The 23,569-nt window shown below is 43.8% G+C and overlaps 1 protein-coding gene across 6 annotated transcripts in view; it reads right to left on the bottom strand.

Annotated features, from left to right (window-relative positions):
- The window catches only part of PRUNE2 (prune homolog 2 with BCH domain), a 488,633-nt gene that overhangs the window by 183,971 nt on the left and 281,093 nt on the right, over positions 1-23,569 (bottom strand). Inside the window, exon 1 of one of the 6 annotated variants that reach the window (XM_077249024.1) lies at positions 7,732-7,913. The exons of 4 other annotated variants lie outside the window; for them this stretch is intronic. The gene's annotated coding sequence lies outside the window, so the exon portion shown is untranslated. Of the gene's footprint in view, positions 1-7,731; positions 7,914-23,569 lie in introns of those variants that run through there. One more of the 6 variants, XM_077249025.1, reaches the window with a different exon arrangement.

Here is a 23,569-nt window from a genome sequence, read left to right as displayed (position 1 = left end):
CCCATAGACCACCCGTCCACCGGTCGTCTCCAGTCAATATGATCAAAAAAGCAGGCAGCACTACATTTTCAGAAAAATATGTAGGATTTTAATGAACCCACATGTCTCAGCGATGTTTCGGCTCAACTGAGCCTTTCTCAAGCCTTTTTTTGATCATATATATATATACAGATAGAAATATATACATATACTGTATGTATATGTGTGTTTGTGTCGTATATAAAAGGGACATATTACATATAAATAAAATTTCATCTTTAGAGTTTCCAGTCATGTAACAATTTTATACAGACTATATTGCAGTTTTTCTTTTATAATTTACAATATGAGATCAATGTGATGTTACAATATATACAGGACTGTACAAAAGTTTTAGCCAGGTGTGGAAAAAAATGCTGCAAAGTGAGAATGCTTTTAAAAAATAGATGTTAAAAGTTTACTTTTATTAATTAACAAAATGCATAGTGATTTAACAAAAGAGAATTATAAATGAAATCAATATTTAGTGTGACCACACTTTGCCTTCAAAACAACATCAGTTCTTCTAGGTACATTTGCAAACAGTTTTAAGGAACTTTACAGGGAAGTTGTTCCAAACATCATAGACAGCTAACCACAGATCTTCTGACATTCAGATCCTCTGTGGGAGGCATATAAACACTTGCAGAACTCCTAGTTCTTCTTTACCCTGAAGATCGTTCTTGAAGATTAGCTTTGATTCCTTGTCTTTTTGCTGAATATAATTAGAGCCAATCAGATTCCTCCTTTATGATATTGCATGATGGATAAATATACAGTATCTGTCTGTTTTTCTCAGCACTGAGGACACCAAGCACAGCTTTTCTCCTTTAGAGTCGCCTCCTCCGGCAGCACCTCACACTCCTCTTCCATATACAATTGGAAATACTTGATCCCAAGAGAAATTGCACTAATTGCAATAAAGCGTATCGTATACACAGCCTCCTTCTTCTGCAGCAACACACTTTTTTCCTTTAGACCTTGTTCACACGTTATTTTGTCAGTATTTTTACCTCAGTATTTGTAAGCTAAAACATGGAACGTCACCACGTCTGTATTTTTCTCCCACTCGTGGTTTTGGCTTATAAATACTGAGGTAAAATACTGACCAGTGAGGTAAAATACTGACCAGATACTGAACGTGTGAATGTGGCCTTATACACAGCCTCCACCTGCAGCACATCACTCTTCTCTATACACAGCCTTATACTGCAGCAGCACCTCACTTCTCTCATTTTCCCATCACGTCTCTCATTTTCCTCTCACTCCTCTCTTCCCCTCACACGCGCACAGCAACTTCCTGTTATGAGCACAGCGGTGTAATCCATGAGTCTCCTCCCTTTCCCTTGACGTCATGCCCTCAGGATCAACTCAATTCTAGACACAACGGAGCTAGACGTGGCCTGTGCTTGCCGAGCACTGATACTATGAAGGCAGCGGACCTGATTGTAGCTCGCAGCGGCTGGGACGTCGCAGCCGGTGAGTTTTGCAGGGTGGCTTTCGGGGTGAATGTGTCTCCGCCTGTGTGCGCTAACAACATGGGCCGTGTGGATGGGGCTTTGTTTGCATGTGGAGTGAGTGTGGCTATGCGGAGTGAGCGGGCTATGTGGAGTGGGCTTGGCTTGATACATACATACACATACACACATACATACACTCAGCTTTATATATATATAGATACACTGAGCAGAAAAGTAAGGACAGAAGTGGTCTTCATGGAAAAATTGTTGATAAAGGTCATACTTTTGAACTAAAAATAAGGTCAAGCGACTCAACTATGAACAAAAACATAGGAGTGAGGTGCAGAAAAATGGCAGTTGCTACTCTGGACTGAAGTCAAATTGTGAAATATTTGGCTGTAAAAGAAGGCAGTTTCTTCGCTAAAGGGCTGGAGAGCAGTACAATAATGAGTGTCTTCAGGTAACAGTGAAGCAGGGTGGGGGTTCCTTGCAAGTTTGTGGCTGCACTTAAGCCAGCAAATGGAGATGAGAATATATTTAGGATGCTGAGAAATACAGGAAGATACTTATCCATCATGCATCACCAACAGGAAGGCGTCTGATTGGCTCCAGATTTATTCTACAGTAGAAAAATTACCTAAAAAATAACAGCTAATATCATTAAGAACTATCTTCACAATAAAGAAGAACTGGGAGTTTCTCCAAAAACTGTGTGTACCTGTGCCTAGAATTCATGCTAGGACGCTGTTTTGTAGGCAAAAGGAGGCCATACAAAATATAGACTTGATTTAGATTCACTTTCTTAACTCACTTTCTATTCTGAGAATTCATAAAAAATAAACTATTAACATTTCTATAGTTTAACCCCTTTACGATCTTTGATGTATATCTACATCAAAGGTCATGTCCCCACTCTCCATGCGGGCTCCGGCGCTGAGCTCGCATATTTTTCAAGACATAACAACTGATCTGATCCGCTGTTTTATGCCTCTAACAGCCGCAGGTGGAATTGCGATCCAACCACGGCTGTTAACATGTTAAATGCCGCTGTCAATCTCTGACACTTAACATTCTTGTGCTGGAAGCGCATCACAAACCCCGCCCATTGGCTCCTGTGTCACATGACCGTTGCCGTTGGGTTGGCATGAAATCCCGAGGTTTGCAGGAAACCTCTGTGGTTGTCATTGCCAAATCGCTAATGAGCGCCACCTTGTGGCAGATAATAAGCCCTGCTATGAGTAGCACAGGCGATCAGATGTTCACAGTTTCTAGTCTCCGTTGGAGTATTAAGTAAAAAAAGTTTTTAAAAATATTAGAAAAATTAAAGAAATATAAAAGTATAAATCACTCCCCCCCCCCATTCACCCCATTCCAAATAATACAATAGTTAAAAATAGACAGATATTTGATATTGTTGTGTTCAGAAATGCCCGGTCTACCAAAAAAAAAAAGAATAAATATGGTCAATAAACAGCAAAACAAGAAAAAAATTTATAAAACGCCAGAATTATGTTTTTTTGGTCACTGCAACATTGCAATAAAATGCAATAACGAGAGATCAAAACATTGTATCTGCCCCAAAATGGTATCAATAAAAACATCAGCTCGACGCACAAAAAAAAAAGGCCCTCACTCAGCCCCAGATCCCAAAACTGGAGATGCTACTGGTCTCGGAAATGGTGCCTTTTTTTTTTTTTAAACTGTGGATGCTTTTTCACCACTTAAATAAAACAGAACCTAGACATGTTTGGTGTCTACGAACTTGTAATGACCTGGGGAATCTAATGGCAGGTCAGTTTTAGCATTTAGTGTACATGGTAAAAAAAAACGTTTTTCAGTACACGATATGGTAAAATCAAAGGTGTTTTTCAAAAATTACAACTTGTCCAGCAAAAAACAAGCCCGCACATGGCCATATTGAGCAAAAAATAAAAAAGTTATGGCTCAGGGACACAGGGAGCGAAAAACAGAAACGTCAAAATGGAAAACCCCAAGGTCGTTAAAGGTTTAAAGTATTCTTAGGCTACTTTCACACTAGCGTTAACTGCAATCCGCCACAATGCGTCGTTTTGCCGAAAAAACGCATCCTGCAAAAGTGCTTGCAGGATGCGTTTTTTCCCCATAGACTTACATTAAGCGACGTATTGCGACGGACCGTCGGGACCAAAAAACGCTACATGTAACGTTTTTTGCTCACGACGGTCCGCTTTTTCCGACCGCGCATGCGCGGCCGGAACTCCGCCCCCACCTCCCCGCACCTCCCCGCACCTCACAATGGGGCAGCGGATGCGCTGGAAAAATGCATCCGCTGCCCCCGTTGTGCGGCGGAGACAACGCTAGCGTTGGGAACCTCGGCCCGACGCACCGCGACGGGCCGAGCCCGACGCTAGTGTGAAAGTAGCCTACTTTGCAGCATTTTTTTCATACCTGCCTAAAAGTTTGGCATAGTGCTATATAAGGAAAGGTAAGTTTCTATGCTTTTTTTTACCTTATATCACCACAAATTATATGTGCTTAACCAATTTGCTCTACAAATACTGACTGGTTGTTACACTATGTTCTTTTCTGTTAACATGGAGGCTTTAACCTATAGATGACCAGGCTGGAAAGAGCCTTAATGATCAGTCAATATTCTTTGTTTTCGTGATTGCCAGGTCCTTTGGAAGCTTCAATTGAGCAGGGTTAAAGCCCAGCACCAAGCTATGTAAATTACTGCCTTTGGTCATCATCAGGTTAAAAAGAGCACCTCAATAGATAACATTAGTAATAGAGTGATCCTATGATATGTATGTGGTGGACTGAGAATCAGTTATCACTGATGAGTTGTATTTAAAGGGTGCCTGCCGCCAGAGTAAAAGCATGCTCTTGCTGCCCTCACCCCCACAACTTTACACTAGTCTAATGGTACACTAGTCTAATGTCCAAGGACCTTTTTTGAGTGAGTTTTCCTTCGTCAGCATTTTGTCAGCACTAAAGAAGCTGGAATTTCCCTAGGATGTACTGTAACTGGCAATATCCAATGGCTTCTCTGCCCAAAATTGGAAGCCTGTGGATTTATACTGCCTGTATGCAGGTGGACAGGAAGGAGAACAGGAACAAAAAGGCAAAGACTGGCCTTCATTTCCTATGTTGAACTATGCTGCTCAAAACAAATTACTCTTGACAACAAAAGGAGACGCTAGGGGTGGACACTCAGGCTTGAAACTTAAGGCTAAAAATATATTTTTCAGTAAATAACGAGCTGTGCAATATTGTTAGTCATTGCATTGCCTATCAGATGAGCCTAAATTTAATGAAACGTTGACAATTTACTATTGATAGTATGAAAGCCTAAGTGCGAGTGTGCACAAGTACCATCTATCCCTACATCACCGTACTCTACGGCCTTTTTCTCCCGGGATTTCCAATCTGTTCCATGTAGCTTACTCCATTTACTCTTCTTCATGTCCTGCATCTTTTTTCAGAGCTAACATGTTTACAGTGTTTACTTGGTTGACAATCGGTAAACAGCTTTACTAAGTTTTGTGCTATTTTTGCTCCATTTTCTCATGCTTCTACCAATATGTACAACACCCTAAAGCCGAAAGACAAAGTAAACGATACCAAGAGCTTTTCCACAACAGGGTTCATAATCTAGAAGAATCAGAAGACTTAAGTGAAAAATGAATTTTAAAGGGGTAGTCCGAAACATTAAAAGCCCTTTAATCATGTCAATTTTTATGCCCTAACTACTTTTGTAATTTATTTTATTATAAATCTCCCTACCAGTCTTCGTAACCTGCAAATCCCTATATGTCTTTTATTTTATTTTTTTACTTTTCTCCCTTTTGACATTTTGTTTGAGGGGAATCTAAAATGAAATGTCACAGAAGGATGTCTCTGCAGTCACTTCCCCGCAGATTCTATCACCACCTCTGAAATAGGGTATCATGAGGGGGCAGTACTGCATTTACTTACCACAGCCTCTTGCCCTCTGATTACCATTGACCCTTGATGACAATCAAAATAAATTGTGGTGATAGTGGTGGAGGCAGCAAGAGGTCATGGCAGCTTCTCTCATGCCGCCACACTTCATTTGTCCATAGCGCTGCTGCATCTTTACTTACCACTGCCAGCCTTTCTCTGTCACCTCCATCTCATTCACTTTAACTAGATGTCATGAGTGAGTAGTGATAAAATCAGGGTGACAGCAGCGTTTCCCCATAATTTCTATGACTGCAATTACATGAATCATCATTAGGGGGTGTTGATGGAAGCAGGCTGAGTACACCTCCTGATGATTTGTTTCAGGGTGGTGATACAATTTGTGGGGCTGCACTGCTGTCACTTACACTGCTTCTATCACCACACCTGATGACATCTGGTTTCAGTGAAGGAGGAGATGGTGACAGTAGAAGTGTGGTGCTGAGGAATGAAGATAGGGGGGTGGCATGGATAAAAGTAGTGTGGTGGTGATAGAAGCTGTGATCACTTCTCCTTGTCTCCATCACTAACACCACGATTTATTCCAGACATCATCAGGGATGGCGGTAAAAAAAGGTAAGTGACTGCAGCGCTGACATATGATGATGTCCCATTTCAGGGTGAGTGCAGGGCCATCTTTCTGATGACATTGCATTTGACACTCCCCTTAAACAAAACTTCACGGTAAGTAAATTAAAGAAAAATAAGATATAGAGATTAGAAAAATAGGGAGAATAGTAGGGAATTTAAAAATAAAGCAAATTATAAGGGTATGTGCACACGCTGCGGATCCGCAGCGTTTCCGCAGCTGCGGATACGCAGCGGTTTCCCATGCATTTACAGTACCATGAAATGCTATGGGAAATGAAATCCGCAGTGCACATGCTGCGGAAAAAAACACGCGGAAACGCTGCGGTTTATTTTCCGCAGCATGTCAATTCTTTGTGCGGAATCCGCGGCGGTTTTTCACCTGCTCCAATAGGAAACTGCAGGTGAAAAACCGCAGCAGAAACCGCAATAAAAACCGCGATAAATCCGCAGTAAAAACCGCTGCGGTTTTGCACTGCGGATTTATCAAAAACGCTGGGGAAAATTCCGCAATGGAATCCGCAGCATGTGCACATGGCCTAAAAGTGGTTAGGACTTAAACATAGATGTTTTATGTATTGGACAATCCCTTTAAGTAAGCATATTAGCAAGGTAGAACAGAAAATAGTTATGATTTCTTTCCCAAATGGTTTTTGTTCATAATATGACGTGGATGATAACAGTGGCGTTTACTGTGCAATTAAAAGTCAAAATAATTTCCTTTGGCGGTCCCAAGAACCTCAATCCCAAATGTGTGCAGCATCTCTGCTCTTGTCCTCAATGACAGGCTTATCACATTTACACACATGGACAAAATTGTTGGTCCCCTTCTGGCAAAATATGAAAAACCCACACTGGTCACTGAAATAACTTGAAACTGATAAAACTAATTTTCTATTTAAATTTACTAAATAATAACTATAATAACTAATGAAAATCGGACGTTGTTTTTGAATTGTATTTCAACAGAAATATTTAAAAAAAAAAAAAAAAACTAATGAAAATCATGTTACCCATCTACTATAGTTTTTTTGTATTGTATTGTGTGTCTCAATGGAGGCGTTAAATATCCAGGACAAGCCAGGGTAGAGAAAGGAGTGTTACACCGGATCATTTTCTAGCAACCTTATTATAGGAGCTGGATTATAAAAAGAAATAACAATTCCTCTTGCAGTTTGGTTGAAAAACAACAACGCACGGAAACAGATAAAAGGGTTAATTCTTTTAGGACGCCAAGCAATGATTACCACGCCTTGGATGCCTTCGTTTCCATATTTAGACTATTTAACTAATATTATGTAAAACTACCTCACTTTGAAATTATAATAAAATATTTGTTCAGGTTCTGCCATTTACATGCTGATACTAATGTCGCTGATTTGCATATTCAAATAAGAAGAACATAACACAGTAAACAGCTAAATGCTTGAAATTTCCAGGCCGGGGAAATGCCTGAAAGGCTGCACCTCCAGAATATCTAAGATGCTCCATCACAAATGAAGCCTCAGTGTCGCCTCTATGGATAATCTAAAGCGGGATTTAGTCAGCAGCTGCCTGGATGGGAGAGGCGGTGATGCCTTAGAGCATCGTACCCGGCCAGCTCTGTCCTTTCCTCCCGGCTGCTTCTTTTGTGAGAAGGAAACAAAGGCCTGTGCAAGCATGGGTTAATAATTGCAGGCATTCTTTGTAAGCACAAATTTACCTTGCAAAGGCTTCGGATGCGTCCCTTCCTGCTGAGAATTTCTGCTCAGGATTACCGTATTTTCAGCATCCCTCTTTGTTTTGCATGGAATACAGCGTTCCACCATGTTCTGATCACATGATCAGTGGTACATCCAAATAGAAATGATCACCTGCTCTCTAGCAGTCAGCTCAATGCAGCCGAAAGCATAAGCAGACGCAGTGGTTTGAAGGGCAGCTTGCGGAGGACTCAATAAAACTGACATTGCAGAGTCATGGAGGTTGTCAATGATGCTAGCCCATTCAATAATGTATGCATTATTTACCGCGAGAGATCTGGCTCTATTATATCACACTCCTCAAGGAATAGTATATTTATAGTGTGCGATATTAAGCACTTCTCTAATCAGCAGATTTAATATCCCAACATGATCAAATGAATGCACAACATGATAATGCTTTCATATTATTAGTTTAAAGGGAATCTGTCGGCAGGTTTTTGCTATGTAATCTGAAGACAGCAGGAGATAGAGGGTGAAACACAGAATTCAGGGACGTGTTACTTGTCAAACTGAGTGCTGCTGTTTACTAACTGTGAAGGATTTATCACTAAGAGAGCAATATTGCCGGACTAGTCCGCCAACTATGCAGCTGTCTATGAGCTTTGTACACCGGGAGCTTGATGTGGGCGGGGTTAGCTGTGGTGTGGGAGGGGATAGCTTTCTCAGCTCTGCTTCTTCGCTAAATCTAAAAACTCTGATTGTCAGAACAGCTACACCCAGTAATCTGAGTGATACATCCTTGGATTCAGCTTCTCTTTACCTCTTTATTAGTCTGCTTTCAAATGAGGTAGCAAAAACCTGCTGACAGATTCCCTTTAACCCCTTCCTGACATGCTACTGCACATGCTACTGCAGAGCAATATATATACGGCAGCACGATCGTGCGGCCTCATGCTGAGCGCCACGGCGATCGGGTGCAGGTGTCCTTCGGAGACTCCTGGCCGCAAGATGGCTGCTGGGTCCTTCAGGTCCTGCAGGGAAGGTGGCTTGTGAGGAGCTGACGTGCCTCCTTCTCTGCCTGTCAGATGCTGCTCCGATACTCTGCTGTGCAGATGCATTGCAGAGTATCAGTGCAGCAATCTGATGCTATACAGTGTTGTCCCAGGATGGGAAAAGGTTTATTGGTCCTTATAAGGTGGTTGCTGTAATCAACCCTGTAATATTTAATCTGAAGCTTCCGCAGACTCTCAAGATCCATAATGTTTTTCATTGGTTTCCTTTGCAGCTGAAGAGGTTAACGACCCTTTCTATGCTGTTCAGAAACATGCAGCTCCATTTCAGCTGCTTCTGATCTGGTCATTACCTCTCCCTATAAAACCTGGCCAGACCTTCTCTTCCTTGCCAGTATAAACTTTGCTTCCTAGCTTCTTGGAGACATTTTGCTGAATTGGAGATCATTGTTGCTACTGCAACTACTGCACTTAGTTGTACTTATATTGTATAGCTCAAGTCTGCATAGACTTCAGTCTGCAGTGTGATTCCTATAAGTGTGTCCTAGAAGTGTGAAGATTACAGTAGAAATAACACCTGAAAGATGTATACAGACTGTGCACTGCTACAATCGCACTCTAACAAGCATCTCTATTCTTCCGACAGGTATGTTCATCCACCCAGCTCTCCTGCTGTCTATGAAGTGCACATAGTACATCACCAAGCTTTGCACATAGACTCGCCTCTGCGCCTAGCATCCACATGGTATGTTCATCCACCCAGCTCTCCTGCTGTCTGTCTATGAAGTGCACACAGTACATCACCCAGCTTTGCACATAGACTCGCCTCTGCACCTAGCATCCACATGGTATGCCTTTCAGCTAACCCCAGCTTTACCCCACCCATGTTATTTATGACATTGTTTACTCTGGCTTGATTGTATGCATCTGGTCCACTCTTAATTCTCTGACCATGATGAGCAGAGACCACTCCTCCCTGCTTCACACCTGACTGCACTTAGTTGTACTTATATTGCATAGCTCAAGTCTGCATAGACTTCAGTCTGCAGTGTGATTCCTATAAGTGTGTCCTAGAAGTGTGAAGATTACAGTAGAATAAAAACCTGAATTGAACCTGAAGGGAACTGAAGGTAACTGGCCAGTCACTGTAAACAATGTTTCTGTTTATTTTCACTCTCACCCCTATAATCCTTCACTTTATGCTACCTCCCCTAATCCCTACACCAAGTAAGGAACTGTTTATCTCTGCTTCAATCCTCCCCATCCATCTCACCTCCTCCTCAGAACTGTTCCTTAACATACAATCCTCTGTCTCCAATCACAGACAGCCCCCTCATGCCCTCTCCTGCTCCCACCTGCTAACACTTTCTCTGCTCCTTCTCACTGCTGGTGATATCTCTCCAAATCCTTGTCCTCCTCACCACATTCCCACCTCCCATCCATGCTCTCGCATGTAAAGTAATCACAAACTTCCGTAACCTCTCTAACCTTATACCCATTCGCCCAGCCCCCGCTTCCTCAGTCCCCCTAACAGGAGCTCTGTGGAATGCTCACTCTGTCTGCAACAAGCTTTCCTACATCCATGATCTTTTTGTTACTACCAAACTTTCCTTCCTCGCCATCACCGAAACCTGGCTCACCTCTGACACAGCCTCCCCTGCTGCACTCTCTTACGGTGGCTTCCACCTTTCTCACACACCCCGCCCCAGCAGCAAACATGGCGGAGGAGTTGGTTTTCTCCTGTCAGATAACTGCTCCTTCACCCCAATCCCACTGCCACCCTCTGTCACCCTCCCTTCCTTTGAGGTGGACTCTGTGCGCATCTACTCCCTCTCCACCCTCCAACTAGCTGTCATTTACCGCCCCCTAGGGCCAGCCACCACCTTGTTTGACCACTTCACCACCTGGCTACTTCATTTCCTTTCTGCGGACATCCCCACTATCATCATGGGCGACTTCAACATCCCCATTGACACTTCCCTCTCAGCTGCCACTAAACTTCTATCTCTCACTTCCTCCTTCGGCCTCACTCAATGGTCTTCTACAGCCACCCACAAAGATGGTCACACACTGGACCTCATCTTCACCCGCCTCTGCTCCCTATCTAACCTCTCTAACTCACCTCTTCCTCTTTCTGACCACAACCTTCTCACATTCTCTTCCCTCTCCACTCCATGTCTACAATCTCCACCCCACAAACTTTCACACCCTCGCAGAAATCTTAAACATCTTGACCTACATTCATTCTCTGAATCCCTCCTCCCTCTCACAGATATAAGTTCCTTACACAATGCGGATGACGCTGCCTCTCTATATAACACCACAATAGCTGTAGCTTTGGAATCTGCTGCCCCACTTACACATACCAAAGCTCGCAAAATCAACAGACAGCCCTTGCACACCAGCCTGACCAAAGAACTGAGGCGAGCTTCCAGGGCTGCTGAGCACAGATGGAAAAGATCCCACTCCAACGAACACTTCATCGCATTCAAACAGTCCCTCACTACTTTCAAGACCACACTCGCCACAGCTAAACAAACCTACTTCTCATCTCTCATATCCTCCCTGTCTCACAACCCTAAACAGTTATTCAACACCTTCAATTCTCTTCTCCATCCCCCAGCACCTCCTCCCTCCCCACTTATCTCAGCTGAAGACTTTGCCTCATTTTTCAAGCAGAAGATTGATAACATCAGAGACAGTTTTGGTCAACAACCCCTAGAGCCCTTACTCCCGACTTCCCAGCCCTCCACCCTCCAGAACCAACTTCTCCACCATTACAGAAGATCAACTCTCCACTCTACTCTCAAGATCGCATCTCACCACCTGTGCACTTGACCCGCTCCCATCCCACTTCATCCCAAACCTCACCACAGTCTTCATCCCAACCCTAACCCATCTCTTCAACCTATCACTAACAACTGGTGTTTTCCCCTCAAGCTTTAAACATGCCTCCATCACACCTATCCTCAAAAAGCCTTCTCTTGACCCATCCTCTGTATCTAGCTATCGCCCTATATCACTTCTCCCCTATGCCTCCAAACTACTGGAACAACACGTCTACCTTGAACTGTCCTCCCATCTCTCTTCTTGCTCCCTCTTTGACCGCTTACAATCTGGCTTCCAGTCACACCATTCCACTGAAACTGCCCTAACTAAGGTCAACAATGACCTCTTAACCGCCAAGAGCAAGTGACACTACTCTGTCCTTCTCCTCCTCGACCTGTCGGCTGCCTTTGACACAGTGGACCATTCCATATTATTACAGACCCTCTTAACCCTTGGCATCATAGACTTGGCCCTATCCTGGATCTCATCATACCTAACAGACTGGACATTCAGCGTCTCCCACTCACACACCACCTCCTCACCCCCTATCTGTCGGTGTCCCACAAGGTTCAGTCCTAGGGCCCCTGCTCTTCTCCATTTACACCTTTGGCCTGGGACAGCTCATAGAATCTCATGGCTTTCAGTATCACCTCTATGCTGATGACACACAGATCTACATCTCTGGACCAGATATCACCTCCCTACTAACCAGAATCCCTCAATGTCTATCCGCTATTTCATCCTTCTTCTCTGCTAGATTTCTGAAACTTAACATGGACAAAACAGAATTCATCATCTTTCCCCCATCTCATTCGACCCCCCCAATGAACCTATCCATTACAGTAAATGGCTGCCCACTCTCCCCAGTCCCACAAGCACGCTGCCTCGGGGTAATCCTTGACGCTGATCTCTCCTTCAAACCACATATCCAGGCCCTTTCCACTTCCTGCCGACTTCAACTCAAAAATATTTCACGAATCCGTACATTCCTCAACCAAGAATCTGCAAAAACCCTAGTCCGTGCCCTCACCATCTCTCGCCTTGACTACTGCAACCTCCTGCTCTGTGGCCTCCCCTCTAACACTCTCGCACCCCTCCAATCTATTCTAAACTCTGCTGCCCGACTAATCCACCTGTCCCCCCGCTATTCCCCGGCCTCTCCCCTCTGTCAATCCCTTCACTGGCTCCCCATTGCCCAGAGACTCCAGCACAAAACCCTAATCATGACGTACAAAGCCATCCACAACCTGTCTCCTCCATACATCTGTGACCTCGTCTCCCGGTACTTATCTACGCGCAACCTCCGATCCTCACAAGATCTCCTTCTCTACTCCCCTCTTATTTCCTCTTCCCACAATCGTATACAAGATTTCTCTCGCATATCACCCCTACTCTGGAACCCTCTACCACAACAATCAGACTCTCGCCTACCATCAAAACCTTCAAAAAGAGCCTGAAGACCCACCTCTTCTGACAAGCCAACAACCTGCAGTAACCACCGATCGACCTAACTGCTGCATGACCAGCTCTATCCTCACCTACTGTATTCTCACCCATCCCTTGTAGATTGTGAGCCTTCGCGGGCAGGGTCCTCTCTCCTCCTGTACCAGTTATGACTTGTATTGTTTAACCCCTTAACGACCGCCGATACGCCTTTTAACGGCGGCCGCTAAGGGTACTTAAACCACAGCGCCGTTAATTAACGGCACTGTGGAAAAAGTGAATAACGCCCCCCAGAGTCGGATTTTCTCTGGGGTCTCGGTTGCCGAGGGTAGCCGAGACCCCAGAGAACATGATTTGTGGGTTTTTTACCGACCCCCGAGTTGCAATCGCCGGAAATTAACCATTTACCGGCGGTCGCAACAAAAAAAACACGCGATTTGCCATTTAATTTCTCTGTCCTCCGATGTGATCGCACATCGGAGGACAGAGAAATGGGGTCCCCGATTGCCCCCGATAGCCCCCTAATACTCACCTATCTCCCCCGGTGCTCCTCGTGGCTCCCCATGGGTGCCGCCATCTTTTTCCGGGGAAAAAATGCGCCCGGCACCCGGAACATCTTTGGGGTCTCGGCTGCCGGGGGTAGCCGAGACCCCAAAGAACATGATCGGGGTCGGTTTTTACCGACCCCTGTTTTACGATCGCCGGTAATTAACTGTTTATCGGCGACCGCAAAAAAAAAAGCAATGTCATTCTCTGTCCTCTGATGTGATCACACATCAGAGGACAGAGAAATAGGGGGATTCGGGGACCCTGTGATACTTACCGGTGTCCCTGGGTCCTCCTGCTTCTTCTGCTGGCTGCCGGCTTCTTGCTCCGGTAAGAAAATGGCGGGCGCATGCGCAGTGCGCCCGCCATGCTCTACCGGCCTGCAGAGAAAGATTCTTCCACTTGTTTTATTTTGGTCACTGTGAGATCCTATCACAGTGATCAAAATAAAAAAAAAATAGTAAATAACCCCCCCCCCCCCCTTTATCACCCCCTTAGTAAGGAAAAAATAATAAAATTAAAAAAATGTATGAATTTCTATTTTCCAATTAGGGTTAGGGGTAGGGTTAGGGATAGGGTAAGGGTTAGGGGTAGGGTTAGGATATGTGCACACGTAGAATGGTTCTCTGTGGATTTTTCCGCAGCGGATTTGATAAATCCACAGGGCCAAAACGCGTTTTTCCTGCGGATTTATCGCAGATGTACCGCGGTTTTTGTGCGGATTCCCCTGCGGTTTTACACCTGCGGTTTTCTATTATGGAGCAGGTGTGAAACCGCTGCGGAATCTGCAGAAAGAATTGACATGCTGCGGAATGTAAACCGCTGCGTTTCCATGTGTTTTTTTTCCGCAGCATGGGCACAGCGTTTTATGTTTCCCATAGGTTTACATTGTACTGTAAACTCATGGGAAACTGCTGCGGACCCGCCGCTGCAGAAACGCTGCGGATCCGCAGCAAAATCCGCAACGTGTGCACATAGCCTTAGGGTTAGGGCTAGGGCTTGGGTTAGGGTCAGAGCTAGGATTAGGGTTAGAGCTAGGGTTAGGGCTAGGGTTAGGGTTGGGGCTAAAGTTAGGGTTAGGGTTGGGGCTAGGTTTTGGGCTAAAGTTAGGGTTTGGGCTAAAGTTAGGGTTAGGGCCAGGGTTGGGCTAAAGTTAGGGTTAGAGTTGGGATTAGGGTTTGGATTAGGGTTGGCATTAGGGTTACATTTGGGATTAGGGCTAGGTTTGGGATTAGGGTTAAGGCTAGGGTTGGGATTAGGGATAGGGGTGTATTGGGATTAGGGTTAGGTTTTGAGGTTAGGGTTGAGATTAGGATTAGGGGTGTGTTCGGTTTAGGGTTTTGATTAGGGTTATCGTTAGCTTTGGGATTAGGGTTAGGGGTGTTTTGGGGGTTAGGGTTGTGATTAGGATTATGGATCGGGTTGGGATTAGGGTTAGGGGTGTGTTGGGGTTAGGGTTGGAGTTAGAATTGGGGGGTTTCCACTGTTTAGGTACATCAGGGGGTCTCTAAACGCCACAGCCAATTTTGCGCTCAAAAAGTCAAATGGTGCTTTCTCCCTTCTGAGCTCTGCCGTGCGCCCAAACAGTGGTTTACCCCCACATATGGGGCATCAGCGTACTCGGGATAAATTGGACAACAACTTTTGGGGTCCAATTTCTCCTGTTACCCTTGTGAAAATAAAAACTTGGGGGCTAAATATCTTTTTTGTGGAAAAAAAATATTTTTTATTTTCACGACTCTGCATTATAAACTTCTGTGAAGCACTTGGGCATTCAAAGTTCTCATCACACATCTAGATAAGTTCCTTGGGGGGTCTAGTTTCCAAAATGGGGTCACTTGTGGGGGGTTTCTACTGTTTAGGTACATCAGGAGCTCTGCAAATGCAACATGACACCCGCAGACCATCCCATCAAAGTCTGCATTCCAAGCGGCGCTCCTTCCCTTCCGAGCCCTGATGGGTACCCAGACAGTGCCCCCCCCCACATATGGGGTATCAGCGTACTCAGGACAAACTGGTCAACAGATTTTGGGGTCTAATGTCTCCTGTTACCCTTGAGAAAATAAAAAATTGCAGGCTAAAAAATCATTTTTGAGGGAAAAAAAGGATTTTTTATTTTCACGGCTCTACGTTATAAATTTCTGTGAAGCACTTGGGGGTTTAAAGTGCTCACCACACATCTAGATAAGTTCCTTAAGGGGTCTAGTTTCCAAAATGGGGTCACTTGTGGGGAGTTTCTACTGTTTAGGCACATCAGGGGCTCTCCAAACGCGACATGGTGTCCGATCTCAATTCCAGCCAATTCTACATTGAAAAAGTAAAACGGCACTCCTTCTCTTCCAAGCTCTGCGGTGCGCCCAAAAAGTGGTTTACCCCCACATGTGGGGTATCGACGTACTCAGGAGAAATTGCACAACAACTTTTGTGGTCTAATTTCTCCTGTTACCCTTGTCAAAATAAAAATTTTGGGGCAAAAAGATCATTTTTGTAGAAAAAATGCGATTTTTTATTTTCACGGCTCTACGTTATAAACTTCCATGAATCACCTGGGGGTTTAAAGTGCTCACCACACATCTAGATAAGTTCCTTAAGGGGTCTAGTTTCCAAAATGGTGTCATTTGTGGGGGGTTTCCACTGTTTAGGCACATCAGGGGCTCTCCAAACGCGACATGGCGTCCGATCTCAATTCCAGCCAATTCTACATTGAAAAAGTAAAGCGGCACTCCTTCTCTTCCAAGTTTGGCAGTGCGCCCAAACAGTGGTTTACCCCCACATATGGGGTATCGACATACTCAGGAGAAATTGCACAACAACTTTTGTGGTCTAATTTCTCCTGTTACCCTTGTGAAAATAAAAATTTGGGGGCAAAAAGATAATTTTTGTAGAAAAAATGCGATTTTTTATTTTCACGGCTCTACGTTATAAACTTCTGTGAAGCACTTGGGGTTTAAAGTGCTCACCACACATCTAGTTAAGTTCCTTATGGGGTCTAGTTTCCAAAATGGTGTCACTTGAGGGGGGTTTCCACTGTTTAGGCACATCAGGGGCTCTCCAAACGCGACATGGTGTCCGATCTCAATTCCAGCCAATTCTACATTGAAAAAGTAAAACGGCACTCCTTCTCTTCCAAGTGCTGCGGTGCACCCAAACAGTGGTTTACCCCCACATATGGAGTATCGACGTACTCAGGAGAAATTGCACAACAACTTTTGTGGTCTAATTTCTCCTGTTACCCTTGTGAAAATAAGAATTTGTGGGCGAAAAGATCATTTTTGTGTAAACAAATGCGATTTTTTATTTTCACGGCTCTACTTTATAAACTTCTGTGAAGCACTTGGGGGTTTAAAGTGCTCACCACACATCTAGTTAAGTTCCTTAAGGGGTCTAGTTTCCAAAATGGTGTCACTTGTGGAGCGTTTCCACTGTTTAGGCACATCAGGGGCTCTCTAAACATGACATGGCATCCGATCTCAATTCCAGCCAATTCTGCATTGAAAAAGTCAAACGGCGCTCCTTCTCTTCCAAGCTCTGCTGTGCGCCCAAGCAATGGTTTATCCCCACATATGGGGTATCGGCATATTCAGGAGAAATTGCACAACAAAATGTTTGGTTAAATTTCTGTTTTTACACTTGTGAAAATAAAAAAATATGGTTCTGAATTAAAATGTTTGCAAAAAAAGTTAAATGTTCATTTTTTCCTTCCACATTGTTTCAGTTCCTGTGAAGCACATAAAGGGTTAATAAACTTCTTGAATGTGGTTTTGAGCACCTTGAGGGGTGCAGTTTTTAGAATGGTGTCACACTTGGTTATTTTCTATCATATAGACCCCTCAAAATGACTTCAAATGTGATGTGGTCCCTAAAAAAAATTGTGTTGTAAAAATGAGAAATTGCTGGTCAACTTTTAACCCTTATAACTCCCTAACAAAAAAAAAAATTGTTTCCAAAATTGTGCTGATGTAAAGTAGACATGTGGGAAATGTTATTTATTAACTATTTTATGTGACATATCTCTCTGATTTAAGGGCATAAAAATACAAAGTATTAAAATTACAAAATTTTAAAAATTTTCGCCATATTTCCATTTTTTTCATAAATAATCGCAAGAAATATCGAAGAAATGTTACCACTAATATGAAGTACAATATGTCACGAAAAAACAATCTCAGAATCAGCGGGATCCGTTGAAGCGTTCCAAAGTTACAATCTCATAAAGTGACAGTGGTCAGAATTGTAAAAATTGGCCCGGTCATTAAGTACCAAATTGGCTCTGTCACTAAGGGGTTAAGATTATTGTACTTGTTTTTATTATGTATACCTCTCCTCACATGTAAAGCACCACGGAATAAATGGCGCTATAACAAAAAATAATAATAATAATAATACTGGAGATGGTTGCGTGTTGTTTTTGGGTGTATGCTTTCCTCACTGTCCTTTTCCCATTTGGTTGGTACATTCCTATCCTTCCCTATATACCTCTCTACCTTTAGTGAGTGTTTGTATGTTTGTTGCTTTTTGTTATCCCTATGCTGATACACTAGCATTTCTGTCCTGGGCCTCCTGGGGAAGGGGGAGGGGACAGCTTAAGCATACTTACAGTTTAAAGGCCCCGTCTCACACAGCGACGCTGCAGCGATACAGACAACGATGCTGATCGCTGCAGCGTCGCTGTTTTGTCGCTGTGTGGTCGCTGGGGAGCTGTCACACAGACAGCTCTCTCCAGCGACCAACGATCAGGGGAACGACTTCGGCATCGTTGAAACTGTCTTCAACGATGCCGAAGTCCCCCTGCAGCACCCGGGTAACCAGGGTAAACATCGGGTTACTAAGCGCAGGGCCGCGCTTAGTAACCCGATGTTTACCCTGGTTACCAAGAAAAACAAACAGTACATACTCACCATCTGATGTCCGTCAGGTCCCTTGCCGTCTGCTTCCTGCTCTGACTGAGTGCCGCCGTACAGTGAGAGCAGAGCGCAGCGGTGACGTCACTGCTGTGCTCTCACTTTACGGCGGCAGTCAGAGCAGGAAGCAGACGCCAAGGGACCTGACGGGCAACAGATGGTGAGTATGTACTGTTTGTTTTTTTTTACATTTACGCTGGTAACCAGGGTAAACATCGGGTTACTAAGCGCGGCCCTGCGCTTAGTAACCCGATGTTTACCCTGGTTACCAGTGAAGACATCGCTGGATCGGTGTCACACACACCGATTCAGCGATGTCAGCGGGACCTCAACGACCAAAAAAAGGTCCAGGCCATTCCGACACGACCAGCGATCTCGCAGCAGGGGCCTGATCGCTGGTACGTGTCACACATAGCGAGATCGCTACTGAGGTCGCTGTTGCGTCACAAAACTTGTGACTCAGCAGCGATCTCGCTAGCGATCTCGCTATGTGAAACGGGGCCTTTAGACCAGACAACCCCATTAAGGCCTCAATCCGATGTCTGTGAGTCACATACGTGTTCCATTTGTGTTAAACCATGTACCCATTTTAGTCTATGAAGCTGTTTAGATGTTCTTGTTAGATTCGAGTCATGGATTAAAATTACCCACACAAAAATTATCCAAACAAGTCTATGGGTTCATGAAAATCATGGACAACACAAGGATGGAATCAGTGTGCAGTCCATGTACTGTCCATGATTAACATTACAAGGGTAAGTTTACACGAGCGAATAGTAAATCGTCTGATTTTCATCCAGAAAAGATTGACTATTTTTCACCTGTATTTTCACCCGTATGGCATCATATTTATATATCTGCAGTGAATAACATTTACGAGATCAAAAACAGTTTCCTATGTTAATAATGGCAGTGTATCCATAAAAATTGGATGCTGTGCTGTTGATCAATACAACATTTTTTTTTGCAAACCCTTAGACTTCTATCTGTGTTTTTATATATGTGAAAAATCAGTGACGTCCGAATGACGCCTTATTCACTTAGTAGCAGCATAGACCTCCTCTGTCATAGGTTTTCCACTCATATGCCAGTATGAATAGACAAGTGCACATTATATTACTACAGAAGTCACAAAAGACTAAGAAGGCGCAAGCATTTTATGGTATTTGTATTCTTATACAACAGATTTCTTAACTCAGTCTTTTAACTTTACTGCTTTCTCACCTGAATAGAATCCTGAAAAATTAATCATTACACATTTATGTCGATATTGCTGCTACTGGTAAAAGATACTGTCATCGCTTGGGCATAGCTCTGACTGCTAGGAAATGAGAAGAATCTTCCTGAAGAATGCCCTGTTTACTTCGTAGCACGGCTATGAATGTTTGAGAAATAGCAATCTCTAGTCTTGCAGGAATTTGTTTTTACAGAGAGTGCACAGCGGTAAATTCACTTTGACCACATTTATTTACCAGAGTTATGGAAAAATATCTAAATCTGTACAGAAGGCTTTTGTTTGCTCTAGCAATGAAGACAGAGAGAAACTGGTGAGCACATTTGTCAGTAATGTCGCAGGGCAGGTTTTAGTGCGCTGTAATGGAAGTCATTGGAGAAATGCTACAATACTTTCATCCTAAAATTACCACTAGTTTCCAGGACCATCCAAAACCTGTTGTAGAAAGGTCATGTAGGTCTTCGAAGCTATGTGTCATCATGGTTACAGACTACAACTTATCCTTGAGTCTGTCACTAATTCATTTACTAATGTAGTTAAACTATGCCTTGTGCATTTAGTTAGTGGTCACTGTTCCTTTTCAGGCTAGCGCCATATCCACCCATCTGTCTTAAGACTCCTTTTAATTAAAACAAAGTACAGTATAGCTGGATCCCACTTTTCCACTAATAAGGTGAATCTCATTATGTAGTATCAAATCAAAATGAGATCTTCCTGTTGCGTGTGCATGGGCTCACACACTTTGATTAAAATGTGAATCTCACCTTTTTATTTCTGTAGCAACAATATCATTTATATACAGTTTGTAATTAGGGATGAGCGAGTATATTCACAAGTATTCGGTACTCGGCGAGTAATGCGGTACTCGCTGTACTCGGAACATAGCGAGTATTTCACTACTCGCCTCGCAATATTTGGATCTCCCACGCAGTGTCATAGATCAGTCATAGAATAGGTGTGTATACATATATACAGTATATGTCAGTGACATCACTGATGCTGTGCTTCCTCACAGCCTGACCCGCGGTGAACTCTTGAACGTGGGAAAATGAACTGTCTTGACTTGCATTGGACTCGCTACTCATTATGAACACCTGAGTATTAGGACCTACTCATTACGAGTATAGCGAGTCCGAATATTTCACTACTCGCTCACCTGAGAAGCAGCGGTACAGTAAGCGTTGTTCCCCGGAGCTGGGTGCTGAAGGTGGCTCTGCCGGCGATCAGCGCGAGCAGGGGAGAATGATGAGAGTTATATTCAAGTGAGAACAATGACAGCAGTCAGTGGCTGATGGGACTTTTCCTCCCATCAGCCTACACCTGCTGCCGCTAGTAACAGTGACAGCAGAAGCGACTTATGGGAGTATTCATCACCCATCACCTGCGCTATAAATCTAATATATAAAGCTGAATGTGTGTGTGTATGTCCGGGATTGGCAGCAGCTACAGCCACAAAATTTTGCACAGTCACACGTCTGGACCCCGAGAGAGTCATAGGCTATGTTGTGAGATGAAATTTTTAACCCCGCGCGTTCCAATTCACCATACAATTATAATGGGGAAAAAGTGAAAGGAAAAGTGTTGGAAGCAAATTGACAGCCAGGAGGAGATGGCATACAAGTATATACTATATACTGGGGAGATGATATACAGCTATATATTATATACAGGAGGAGATGACATACAGGTATATACTATATACAGGGGAGATGACATACACGTATATACTATATACAGGAGGAGATGACATGCAGCTATATATTATATACAGGAGGAGATGACATACAGGTATATACTATATACAGGGGAGATGACATACAGGTACATACTATATAAAGGGGAGATGACATACAGGTATATACTATATACAGTGGAGATGACATACAGGTATATACTATATACAGGGGAGATGACATACAGGTATATACTATATACAGGGGAGATGACTTACAGGTATATCTTATATATAAAGCTGAATGTGTGTGTGTGTGTGTGTATCCGGGAATGGCATCTGCACCATCGCAGCTACAGCCACAAAATTTTGTACAGTCACACGTCTGGACCCTGAGAGCATCATAGGCTATGCTGTGAGGCGAAATTTTAACCCCGTGCATTCCAATTCACCAAACAATTTTGACCCTATCTACATAATGGGGAAAAAGTGAAAGGAAAAGTGTTTGGAGGCAAATTGACAGCTGCCAGATGTTGTGAACAAGGGGGACTTAAAGAGTGAGAGCAATGGCGCCAAAGAGTATATATCGTACAGTCGCTAAGGTGGGGCCCCGACATGGGATACTCACCACACACGGGGATATGAACACACACACAAAATGTGCCACACGCTACCACGTGCTTGAACACATATATCACCCTCAGCACACATTTCACCACACATACACCAACCTCGCCACATAAAAGTCGAAACACAAAAGTCGTCGCTCAAAACTCGCCACGCACAAAACTCGCCACATGCAAAACTAGGCTCATGCAAAACTCGCCACACGTGCAAAACTCACCTCATGGAAAACTCGCCACACGCAGAACTTGAACACGCGGAAAAATTGCCACATGCACAAAAGTTGCAACACATGTAAAAGTTACCTCACACAAAACTTGCACATACTCAAAACGCACCACACATAAAACTCGCCACGCGCAAAACTCGACACATGCAAAACTAGGCTCACGCAAAGCTCACCACACGTGCAAAACTCACCTCATGGAAAACTCGCCACACGCAAAACTTACACACGTGGAAAAATTGCCACATGCACAAAAGTTGCAACACACGCTAAAGTTGCCTCACACAAAACTTGCACATACTCAAAACGCACCACACATAAAACTCGCCACGCACAAAACTTGCCATGCGGAAAACTTTCTGCACACAACTTGCTACACTAACCTGTCACATGCAACTCGACACACAAAAAGTTGCTACACGCATGTCGCCACACAAAACTCATCTCACAAAAGTCGCTACATGCATGTCGCCACACGCAACTCAACACACACCACTTGACACATGAAACTCGCCCTAAAACACACACAAGTCTGGTATTATCCTTCAAAAATAAAAATCTGATTAATAAGCAGACAAACTACAAGAGCAACAACTGTACCATATAGGAAATACGGCAGCTGTCAGTCACATGACCTGTCTATTATGTGTATGTGTGAGCTAATATATACTGCCAGGGGGGAGGGCTTCCTGTTGGCTGGGGATTTATCAGGCTGCCAATTTAGCTTACAAATACTGAGGTAAAAATACTGAGCAAATAACGTGTGAACGAGGTATAATACAGGAGGAGATGACACACAGATATATACTATATACAGGAGATGACACACAGGTATCTATATATATAATTGTCTAAGGGTTTTTCTGTCTGTCTGTCTGTCCTGGAAATCCCGCGTCTCTGATTGGTCGAGGCCGCCAGGCCTCGACCAATCAGCGACGGGCACAGCATGGCGACGATGATGTCATAAAGGTTGCCTCGACCAATCAGCGACGGGCACAGTCTGCCACGAATTCGCCTCGACCAATCAGCGACGGGCACAGTATCGACGTAGATGTCATAATGGTTGCCATGGCGACGATGATGTCATAAAGGTTGCCTCGACCAATCAGCGACGGGCACAGTCTGCCGCGAATTCTGGAATCATCATTGTCCATATACTACGGGGACATGCATATTCTAGAATACCCGATGCGTTAGAATCGGGCCACAATCTAGTATACTATATACAGGAAGAGATGACACACGGGTATATACTATATACAGGAGGAGATAACATACAGGTACATAGTATATACAGGAGGAGATGACACACAGGTATATACTATATACAGGAGCAGATGACACACAGGTATATACTATATACAGGAGGCGAT

This window comes from Ranitomeya variabilis, chromosome 1, assembly GCF_051348905.1.
Source record: "Ranitomeya variabilis isolate aRanVar5 chromosome 1, aRanVar5.hap1, whole genome shotgun sequence".
Taxonomy (NCBI): Eukaryota; Metazoa; Chordata; class Amphibia; order Anura; family Dendrobatidae; genus Ranitomeya; species Ranitomeya variabilis.
Note: the sequence above shows the minus strand (reverse complement) of the source record. Positions and strands in the feature narration are given on the sequence as shown.